Here is a 12,601-nt window from a genome sequence, read left to right on the forward strand (position 1 = left end):
AATCTTCCATATATCCTTCAAACACACCGCACAGTCAAGACATCACCAATCTTCCATACATCCTTCACACACACCGCACACTCAAGACATCACCAATCTTCCATACATCCTTCACACACACACAGCACACAAGACATCACCAATCTTCCATACATCCTTCACATACACCGCACCCTCAAGACACCACCAATCATCCATACATCCTTCACACACACCGCACCCTCAAGACACCACCAATCATCCATACATCCTTCACATACACCGCACCCTCAAGACACCACCAATCATCCATACATCCTTCACACACACACAGCACACTCAAGACATCACCAATCTTCCATACATTCTTCACACACACATCACACTCAAGACATCACCAATCTTCCATACATTCTTCACACACACAGCACACTCAAGACATCACCAATCTTCCATACATCCTTCACACACCGCACACTCAAGACATCACCAATCATCCATACATCCTTCACACACCGCACACTCAAGACATCACCAATCTTCCATACATCCTTCACACACCGCACACTCAAGACATCACCAATCTTCCATACATTCCTCCTGACACCCATACATCAGGGGTTACATAACTTTAACATAAAAAAACATATCCACAGAGGAAGTGGGCACGTGACTGCTGAGAACTGAAGGGAACTAACTTCTATCATCTTTGATGATTGCTACTATTATTCAATATTAGATCCTATAGTATACTTATACTCTTGGTTACAAGCTCCTGTGGTGTAGTCAGTGTGTCAGCAGGATGTGGGAGATATTGCCTGTGGTAACTAACCTGTGAAACAGAGCATAAAGCGTCCTGTCAGCCATTCTAGGTACAACAAAGAGCGGCTTCACTTTTTGAGTAGTCTGTGTTGGTGTGTATGTCTCCCTAATGGGTATCGTGTGTGTGTGTGTGTGTGTGACTGTGTGTATGAGTGCGTTTGCGTGTGCGTGCGTGCGTGTGCCTGTCTGTCTGTCTGTCTGTGTGCGCGCGGCGATTGCACCAGGCACTGGCAGTTACACTCCACAAAAACGTCCACAACCGAACGCACACTGCCACCGCGAGAGAGAGAAAGGCGGTAACTAAAGTTATACTACCCAACGCACACCACCGACGCGAGAAAGTGGAAAAGGGGATGACTTGTACTGTATTTATAACAGATATAGTACACCAGTGAAAGGATGATAAAGACCGCTTTGGCACTATGCTGTAGCGTGTTTCACGGTACTACAGGGCCATCGTGGGTTTGCCAAACATCGCTGAGGGCCACTTCTACTTGCATTTGATGACTTTGTGGACCCCCAAGATCTCTTGGCCACAGTGAAGGGGTGATTGTAGCTCGCTCAGATTGCGGAAGCGTCAATCCATCGCTTGTTAACCGTTAACTCTATAAAGGGTTTAGTACAGTTGAGGTGAAACCCAATTCCAGGATTTTACGAGTTCGTGCTTTTTTTTATGACGTCTGTGCTCTGGTTTTTTTTTATGGGGTCGGTTTGATGTACGTAACATGTGGTTCGTTGTGAATGATCGCAGCGTGAGGAAAATATACAAGCAGTAGGGATTTTGTAATTAAACAAAAGTGTGGTTGTGTGTGTATGTGAAGCAGACATTAAAAAAAACCAGTACCCTGTTGGACTTTATGGAAACGGAATAACTGTTATTGTACCAAACTGTAATGACACTGGCGCCGAGTTTGGTGGCGCTGAAACGAGCGAGGCCTGTACTGATTTCAAAGTAGATTTTTTTTAATTAATTAATTTTTAAAGAGACTGGACTGATTTGCGGGAGCAAACGAGCACAACTAAAAGCGATTCAAGCTGATCGGTGCTGTGGCCCTTTCTTCAAAGGTAAGCAAACCTTATATGTACAGGAATGTGTGTGTGTGTTTTCTCTGTCGTTTAATGAGAGAATGTTCGTGTGCCTTTGCAGACGTTAGCCAGACAAAATAAACAAATCTTCTAATGAATAAGTAAAAAGATAGACAGGCAAGAAGATATATACATATAAATGTCGTGCCAGATTCACGGAATTGCCGAATTCGCGAAATCGGCAGCGTTTTGCAACAAATGCGAGCGTAAAGGTTTTATTTCTTGCCCATTTCGCGAAATCGGCAGCCAATTTTGGAGTTTAATGTCCTTAACTGCCTTGGGTATCACCACACGTAGACAAATAGATAATAGAATGGATAGATATTGCAACAATCGATTAGTTATGGCAAGTTATGGCAAACAGTGCATTTTCGGAGTTATTCTGGACACAGACCAACACAGACCACACAACCCATAGTAGGTAGCTAAAGCAATGCAAACGCAATGTTTTGGTGACACAAGAAGTTACGGACTGGCTGCCGATTAGTCGAAATAGGTAAGTTTAAGAAGCCTCTTAGCATTTTCGGCAAAACGCTGCTGCCTATTTCGCAAAATGGGTAGCGTTTTGCTGATTTCGCGAAATGGGCAAAAATGTTGCCAATTCCGCGAATTCAGCAAAAATGTTGCCAATTCCGCGAATTCAGCAAATCTGTGAATATGGCACGACATATACATTAATCTATATATATATATACGACTAGTGTCTGTCTGTCTGTCTGTCTGTTCGCGATGCACGGCCAAAGTTCTCGGTGGATCTTTTTCAAATTTGGACACCGTATTCAGCTACACCCCGGACACAACCTCATCGATGAGATATTTCAACACGTGCTCTCAGCGCGCAGCGCTGTGCGCGCTGAACCGATTTTTTTGTTTTTGTTTTTTGGTCGGGATCCACTACCAGTAACTCTTTCTTATCTTCTCCAGTGTTTTCAGCCGCGATTATCTCCCTTCCTCCGTGTGGCGTCAATCCATATTCCCGTTACTACGTTACTATTTTTAGAAGGTCACTGCACGTTACTATTTTTAGAAGGTCTCCAGTGTTTTGCGCGTTTATCTCCTTTCCTTCGTGCGCCGGCGAAGCCGGCGTACACCCGGCAAAGCCGGGTCCCAGGCGCAGCCTGGTATTCGGCTCTACTTCTTCCCGGCGAAGCCGGTACCCGGCGAAGCGGGTAATCATCTAGTAGTTACATACATGAATAAAGGAAAAAATAGATAAATGAATAAGCAAGAAGTGAATACATAAAACAGTTGAAAAATAAATTGATTAATTAATTGATTCAGAAACAAACAAAATAAAGACAGAAAGAAAGAAATGGCGGATAAAAAAAAATCAGAAATAAAGCAGATTCGAAATGGATTTGTTACTTTCCTACAACGCCAAGTGCACACAAATAAGCTTTTTCACAAACAGTATATCGTACGTGCATCTACGCACTGCTGCGCTGTCTAAATACCTGTGAATAATAACTCGTCAGGCGTGTGTGATGACTGATGGTACGTTGGATTTTGTTTCCATCGACAGACAGACTTGGCACCAGCGAAGACAGGAGGAAATCTCGGAAGGATTACATACAAGCAAGAGAAAAGTATTCGTATGGTGTGTTTGGTTTCAAAGAGCTATATACAGCAGTGGTGTACCGAAAATAAACGCGTCTTAGTGAGGAATTCTTAGGAATGTTGTGTGAAATTGTTGAATAGGATTGGTCTTTTTGAAGAAAAACCCTTGTGCATTCCTAATCATTTCATGAAGTTAACAAAAACTATCTTTTGTAAGGCAAAACAATTCACATTACAAATACAGTATAAAAGAAGTGTAAATTGATGTTGATGTTTTGAAATGATGTAGGCCATGTTAAAGACAAAGGAATATGTTGAGAACCCGTGAATTTCTATTTTGGAATTATGACATCCTTTTTTCAATTTTTTGTTTTGTTTTACATTTTTAATGTGGTTTTTTTTTCATTTTTTTTAAATTTTTTTACATGTATAGGCTTTACATTACATTAAATCACATACACAATGGGACAATTACAACACACAGGGGGTGGGGGGGTTCATGGCTTGGTGGTCGCAGTATCAAAAATATGTAAAGGAAAAAGAACATAAGGGTTACATCAAAACATGCATATACATGCGCCAATCCTTGAAAAATGTATCTAGTGTGTTATTCATAGCTGCGTTGTACTTTTCCCAAATAAATCTTTGCTTAAAATTTGTATTAAATGTCTGAAAATGAGGGATCTTTTTGTTCATTTTGGAAATATTATATATGTGATGTTTGGCACAAATTACTAACACATCAAAAACGTTATCTGTGACTACATTGTTCGCCACTCCAAATAGAACCAGGTTGGGGAAGGTAGGGCAGGACAAATAGGAGATAGGAGGTGACAGGTAGAGGAGGGGATAGAATGAGACAAGTGGGGGGCAGGGGAAAGAGGATAATTATAGTCTGTAGATGTTAGTTTCTTTGTTAGTCCTGTGTTGACAACTCTTCGACAAGCGCTTAGAACTGTACCCACGGAATACGCGCTATATAAGCTTCATATTGATTGATTGAGAGTAGTAAACAGGGATAGGAGGGGAAAGAGGGAATGGGAGGAGGGGAGGGGGAAGGCGGAAACATTAAAAACAGATTAATACTTAAAACAAGTCATCACCGAGACTACATGCAATAATTAAGGCGTGGGTAGCCGAGACGGGACACACATTTTCAGAGTAAACATGACATATTTTTTGATTCTGGAAATGATAAGGATTACAATGCAATCATTTTTACATCTGTTAGTGAAAATGAGATTTTATTGGCAACTTTCATGAACAAACTAACTAATTGGTTTTTAAGCTTTAGAACTGAAATGCAACACACACACACACACACACACACACACACACACACACACACACACACACACAGCCCTCGTCTCGATTCTCAGTCTATCTGTAAACATTTGTTTGACTAATGTAAAAAAGCATTGATTATGATTACAAAAAAATAGCTGAAATGCAAACCCATAGCCCGGACTTATTCAAAAATTGCTTGACCCAAATTTCAATCAATTTGATTGAAAACGAGGGCGTGACAGTGCGCGCACATACACACATACGCACACACACACGCACCAAACCTTCGTCTCGATTCCCAGTCCATGTTAAAACATTTAGTCAAAACATGACTAATTGTAAAACTCTGACTGTATGGGTAGGTACAATTAGACTTCAAAGCGCAATCAGATTTTCATTCAGGTTACAGGGTAAGTGACTCCAGCATTACTGAAAAAGAGAGGCGGGGAATAAGGCCGGGAGGGGAAGGAACGAGGGTAGATCGCCAACACTTTTTCTCTCTGTCTCTCTGCCTGGCTTTTTCTGCCTGGCTCTGCCTCTCTGTCTCGGCCACATGACGGACCGGAAGAGCGCTCAATGAGCATGCAATGCCCGCATGAATTTGTGATGAATCAGGTGGTTTAAAAGGTCCAAGATAAACCGGTCAACAAAGTTGAAAGCAACCGAGTGCATTCAACAGTCGCACGAAAGACCTGCATGCGACCATCTTGTGTCCGCAGTTTCGTTGAGCTATAGCTTTGTAGTGGCGTTTTACTTATCATTGTGATTGGCAAGTTCCATTCAGCAGTGGTATGAAAACCGAGCCCGACTTTCGTTTGGAACCTACCTCTTGTCAACCGCCCACCCGCTCCATGTTCAGTTCGACATCTCATCCGTCTATTATTTATAAAACAATGCATAACCGAACATATCCGAATATGGAACACCATCAAACCAACTAAGACGTAAAACCAGCTTGTTTAGATTCGCTTTGAGGTTGTATGTTCTTCTTCTTCTTCAGCGTTCGACGATGGCTGTGTCTAGATTCTTTGGCCCGCGATGTTGACGAAGTGGGCTGTCATTTCCAGGTCGAGGTTGTATGTAACACGCTACATCTCAGTCTGAATGCACTGAGTTGCTACGCTACAGGTATTCGATGTATTGTGCACAGTTAGTTACATTCTATTTTTCTGTATGGTGTAGCTCATCCATTTCGCGTCCATGAATACGAACATTTTTGACACTTCCAATTGCTGCACTACGATAACGATACAGGGTTAATGATGCAATTACCAATCCATAAACAAACTAATCAACAAGGTTTATGATGCATTGAACCATGCATAAACAAATAAACAAGGTTTCTGATGCATTCAACAACCCCTAAACAAACAATTCTGTGCGTGAGGAGGGAGCAGTAAGTAGTACTAATCAGGCAAAACAAAATATGGAGTGTAACAATAAGAGAAAATGAGATTTAAAAAAGAGACAGAATTAGAAAAAAGAGACCAAAAAAAAGAGAAAAATGAAAGAAATAAACAATCAAATGTTAGAGTGTGCAGTGTCAGTTTTTTTTATAGCACCGTGTTAAGTCTGACACTACACGACAGATGGGTGACTCGACACGCTCAATGGATTCTAACCATCTACAGAATGAGCTCCGGCAGCATATCCCAGGAGGACCGTGAATGGTGTCTGGAGTTGTAGTGATAGTCACATAGAGAAATAGGTTACCAAGTCGATCACTTCGCGCGTTTGTGATGTTGATCACTCGTTTTCATTTAATAGCCAGTATTTCAGTGCACACTGTGTATCAAGTTACTGTGTGATGATAGGTTTCCGAGGGGGCAATTAGCCTAGAACACTGGGCTGTCCGATATCTTTCATGTATTTCTTTTTGTCACGACAATCCCCAGGCGGGTTCAAAGAGAGGATTTCAACACTAACCAAGTTCCAGTGTCGTGTTTCAATGACGACTCGTTGAAAATATACAGAATGACTTGCACTGGACGTGAAAGCAGTTCAGCCAGCCATTCTAAAGATAAGGTTTTGTCATTTGCTGGATATTTGTTTAATGTTTCTTCCTTATTTCCCTTCCGGGCCAAACTCACATTCATGTGTGTGTCTTGGTATGCGTGTGTGTGCGCGTGTGTTTACGTGTGTGTGTGTGTGTGTGTGTGTGTGTGTGTGTGTGTGTGTGTGTGTGTGTGTGTGTGTGTGTGTGTGTGTGTGTGAATATCCATGTGTGCGTGTGTGTGTGTGTATCTGTCTGTCTGTATGTCTGTGTAGTTGTGTCTGTATGCGTCTCTGTCTGTCTGTCTGTCTGTCTGTCTGTGTGGTTGTCTCTGCCTGTGACTCTGTATGGCTGGAAGTCTGTCTGTATGAATCTCTTTGTCTGCATGTCTGTCTGTCTATCTGTCTGCGTGCGCGCGCAAGTACATGCGTGTGTGTGTACACACTTAGATGGTTAGATGGTTATAGCCACACGTGGCTAAGTGTTTTTTCATTTGTCCAAATGTCAGCCGCCTTAATCTTGCTTTGTAGATCTGTGCAGGAAGCTGTATTGTCACAGAAAAGAAAACAAAGCTTATCTAAACAAAGCAAAACAAAAACAAACAAGTCGCGTAAGGCGAAAATACAATATTTAGTCAAGTAGCTGTCGAACTCACAGAATGAAACTGAACGCAACGCAACGCAGCAAGACCGTATACTCGTAGCATCGTCACTCCACCGCCCGTGGCAAAGGCAGTGCCCGTGGAATTGACAAGAAGAGCGGGCCGGGTATTCGTTGCGCTGAGAAGGATAGCACGCTTTTCTGTACCTCTCTTCGTTTTAACTTTCTGAGCGTGTTTTTAATCCAAACATATCATATCTATATGTTTTTGGAATCAGGAACCGACAAGGAATAAGATGAAAGTGTTTTTAAATTGATTTCGAAAAAAAAATTTGATAATAATTTTTATATATTTAATTTTCAGAGCTTGTTTTTAATCCAAATATAACATATTTATATGTTTTTGGAATCAGCAAATGATGGAGAATAAGATAAACGTAAATTTGGATCGTTTTATACATTTTTATTTTTTTTTACAATTTTCAGATTTTTAATGACCAAAGTCATTAATTAATTTTTAAGCCACCACACTAAAATGCAATACCGAAGTCCGGGCTTTGTCGAAGATTACTTGACCAAACTTTCAACCAAATTGGTTAAAAAATGAGGGCGTGACAGTGCCGCCTCAACTTTCACGAAAAGCCGGATATGACGTCATCAAAGACATTTATCAAAAAAATGAAAAAAACGTTCGGGGATTTCATACCCAGGAACTCTCATGTCAAATTTCATAAAGATCGGTCCAGTAGTTTAGTCTGAATCGCTCTACACACACACACAGACAGACAGACAGACAGACACACGCACATACACCACGACCCTCGTTTCGATTCCCCCTCGATGTTAAAATATTTAGTCAAAACTTGACTAAATATAAAAACAAACAAGTCGCGTAAGGCGAAAATACAATATTTAGTCAAGTAGCTGTCGAACTCACAGAATGAAACTGAACGCAATGCCATTTTTCAGCAAGACCGTATACTCGTAGCATCGTCAGTCCACCGCTCATGGCAAAGGCAGTGAAATTGACAAGAAGAGCGGGGTAGTAGTTGCGCTAAGAAGGATAGCACGCTTTTCTGTACCTCTCTTTGTTTTAACTTTCTGAGCGTGTTTTTAATCCAAACATATCATATCTATATGTTTTTGGAATCAGGAACCGACAAGGAATAAGATGAAAGTGTTTTTAAATTGATTTCGACAATTTAATTTTGATAATAATTTTTATATATTTAATTTTCAGAGCTTGTTTTTAATCCAAATATAACATATTTATATGTTTTTGGAATCAGCAAATGATGGAGAATAAGATAAATGTAAATTTGGATCGTTTTATAAATTTTTATTTTTTTTTACAATTTTCAGATTTTTAATGACCAAAGTCATTAATTAATTTTTAAGCCACCAAGCTGAAATGCAATACCGAAGTCCGGGCTTCGTCGAAGATTACTTGACCAAAATTTCAACCAATTTGGTTGAAAAATGAGGGCGTGACAGTGCCGCCTCAACTTTCACGAAAAGCCGGATATGACGTCATCAAAGACATTTATCAAAAAAATGAAAAAAACGTTCGGGGATTTCATACCCAGGAACTCTCATGTCAAATTTCATAAAGATCGGTCCAGTAGTTTAGTCTGAATCGCTCTACACACACACACAGACACACACACACACGCACACACGCACACACGCACACACGCACATACACCACGACCCTCGTTTCGATTCCCCCTCGATGTTAAAATATTTAGTCAAAACTTGACTAAATATAAAAAGAAGAACGAAACAAAACAAAGCAAAAATAAAACAAAATACAAAGTTAAAACCCTTTTCTCTGTAGATTATGGCTTGCCAAGTTCCGGTGTTTTTGTTTAGTTTTATTGGACTGGACAAAATACATGAGTTTCGCAACAAAATGATGCTGCCCGGAGCAGGTCGAAAACGGAAAATGTCGTTTCCGGTCTATGCTAGCTCTCTGCAAATAAGATTTCATTAAGAAATACCGTCGTTCCCATGGAAACCGGCAAGCATGCAGAGATGTAACCATTTGTTTTACACATGATAATAATAATAATAACATGATATGGGCAGGTTGACATTTAAAGAAGTATTGTTCGCGAAAAATTAACGGCAAACATCAACAACGGTTTCTACTTTTAAGCAAGTAAAAGGAAGCAAATAAACTTCGCCATAAATATTGCAACCCTTTTTGTATACATCAACTTGAAGTGTTCTTCCTGTGTCAAACTTTCTTTTGTCACTCAGACGTTGTTGTTGGTGTTTTGTGTGTGTGTGTGTGTGTGTGTGTGTGTGTGTGTGTGTGACTTGGAATAATAGGCCGTGAAAAGTAGGATATGCGCCGAAATGGCTGCGATCTGCTGGCCGATGTGAATGCGTGATGTATTGTGTAAAAAAAATTCCATCTCACACGCATAAATAAATCCCTGCGCCTTGAATATGTGCGCGATATAAATTGCATAAAATAAAAAATAAAAAAATAAATAAATCCCTGCGCTTAGAACTGTACCCACGGAATACGCGCGATATAAGCCTCATATTGATTGATTGATTGATTGTGTGTGTGTGTGTGTGTGTGTGTGTGTGTGTGTGTGTGTGTGTGTGTGTGTGTGTGTGTGTGTGTATGTTTTTGCTGTGATTTTTGGCTATATGGTACTTTTTTTAGATTGAAGATTTCTTTTACTCTTTCTCATGGATTGCATGAAGGTCACTCGAATACCCCTTTAGTCGTTAACAAAATATCAAATTCTTAACTCGACAAAAATGTATTATTCGGCAAAAATCAGCTATTTTTGCGTAAAAAAGGAATGCAGTATTAAGTATATCCCGTGCAGGTAATTTTATATGCTATTCATGTTAGGCCATTTCCACTGTTAGAGTAATAAAACGATGGGGTTTGACGTTATTTTTAGGGGTTTAACGAGAGAGAAAAAAACCCACTGTTTTTCTTTTTCTTATTTCAATGCTTTCTTAATTTCCATGATTGAGGTAACTCGCAGTTTATCCTGTCAGTCATAAACTAACGTTTGCGGAGTTTTACTCTCAAAGAAACAAGACCATGGAATTCTTTATCATAATTATAAAGAATTGTTATCTGTATTGATTTTGGGACTGACATGTTTCTCATTGATTAAACAAGCGGCTCTGAGACGCAGGTATTTTCTCCCCAATTCAGTCACCTTATGTCAACTCTAGCTATGGTCATTTGTCGCATCTGCTCTTTCACAGAACTTTCGAATTTCTGCAAAAAAGTGTCAATAGTAGTACGTACTAGTAGTGATAGGAGTGGTATCAGTGCATGTAGATCCATTCCATGTGTGTGTGTGTGTGTGTGTGTGTGTGTGTGTGTGTGTGTGTGTGTGTGTTTTGTGTGTGTCTGTGTGTGTGTGTGTGTGTGTGTGTGTGTGTGTGTGTGTGTGTGTGTGTGTGTGTGTGTGTTTACCTGTCTGTCTGTCAGAGAGAGACAGAGACAGAGAGGTGATGATGATGGTCATCATGATAATGATGCAGACGACGTCGATGATGACTTTCTCGTATGAATATTTCATTCAGTTGTGGCAGCACCTGAAGATAGATGTCATCGCCATAAAAGATACTACGGTGCGCAAAGTGACGTTTGGTTCTGCTTTTGTGCGTACATACCGATAAATCACCTCCCATCTCCCCATTTAATATCGTTTAATCCTGCCATTACAAAGGTAACGGAGCATTTGGGATGTCCCTTGATCATTTCCACAAAATGAATTGATAACGATAAAAGTCTTGTCATTCGTCGAAGTGCCCAGACAGACTATAATCACGAATAATGAGATATTACAAATGGTCTTGGTATTTTTGGTAGCAGAATCTTTCTTCTTAGGTATATGGTTACAAATAAATAAATGAAAATTAGATACGTTAATGACGATTACATCTGTCGGTGGAAGTACCAAGACACACTCACCAAGTAGACGGATTTGGTATTTCGGTATTTGGTATATCTTCTTGTCCTTGAGAAACTCCCTAAAGGTCACCGGAAAATCGGGCTGCTATCCTTGCTACCCAATGTTTCCCTGCTTGCGTGTTTTTAAGCCCTGCGACTTTCGCTGTGAACTTAGGATCTTTATCGTGTGCATGCATGCAGACGAGGGCGTGCGGACACCGAGGAGCGTCTGCACAATGTTGACTCTTTGAAATAAATTCCTCGCCGTGTGTGTGTATGCGTGTGGGGATCGAACCAACGCTGATAGCGACAACTGGTTTCAAGCCAGCGCCGCTACTAACTGAGCTATCTCACCGCCCCCTGATTACTGAAATGTCACGAGTGCTTGATATTAAAACAGAATTATTGATATAAGAATCTTTTTTGTTAGGTATATGTTCATGCATTAAAGGCACAGTAAGCCTCCCGTAAACCATCACAGATACTGTCAGGCTTTTACACACAGTACAAAGACCCTTCCATTTGAACGCTCACCAAACGGGAACATCCTAGGTGCCCTACCGTACGTAAAGAGCGAGCAATTTTCAAAGAATTAATTTTGCGGATTGTGTCAGAGACCGTGGTGCGTTTTGGCGCTGGACCTAACCTTTATAATCTAAATAATAAATTGACAGCTTGTTACACAAACATTCTTAAATCATAAAAGAATTCTTTTTTCATCAAGACAAGATCAGTACAATTCGAAGTTTTGAAAGTTTGAAAAAAGAAAAACCCGGAAGCAGGGTCACGCAAGGTCGTGGTTCTCGTAGCAGACGACGGTTTATACCTATCTCCAGTTCCTCTGAACAGTCAAAAGCCATCGCTAGAGTTCTTGTGAACCACAGCCGTTTGTTTCGTGCATAGTCAGAGGTACATAATAACGTGCTATTGCAGATAAGCTCACAGCGAGTCGCATTCAAATTACTAACTGACGACTACATTGTGAAAAAGGGAAACTTGATCACACGGGTTCACGATGGCTTCACAATAAACCACGCAAAAATAAATTCTTTGAAAATTGCTTGCTCTTTACGGAAGGCACCTAGGATGTTCCCGTTTGGTGAGCGTTCAAATGGAAGGGTGTTTGTACTGTGTGTAAAAGCCTGACAGTATCTGTGATGGTTTACGGGAGGCTTACTGTGCCTTTAATGAAACTGATTTAAATGCATTATTTACAATTTGAAAAAACGTTTATTCACACACTTTAACCACCATTATTTGTCTCTTTTTCACAATTTAATTGGTAGAATACTGGACTTGGTATCTGTGGGACACGGGTTTGAACCCTGGCCGGGACGAAT

This window comes from Littorina saxatilis, linkage group LG17 (assembly GCF_037325665.1).
Source record: "Littorina saxatilis isolate snail1 linkage group LG17, US_GU_Lsax_2.0, whole genome shotgun sequence".
NCBI classification, from domain to species: Eukaryota; Metazoa; Mollusca; class Gastropoda; order Littorinimorpha; family Littorinidae; genus Littorina; species Littorina saxatilis.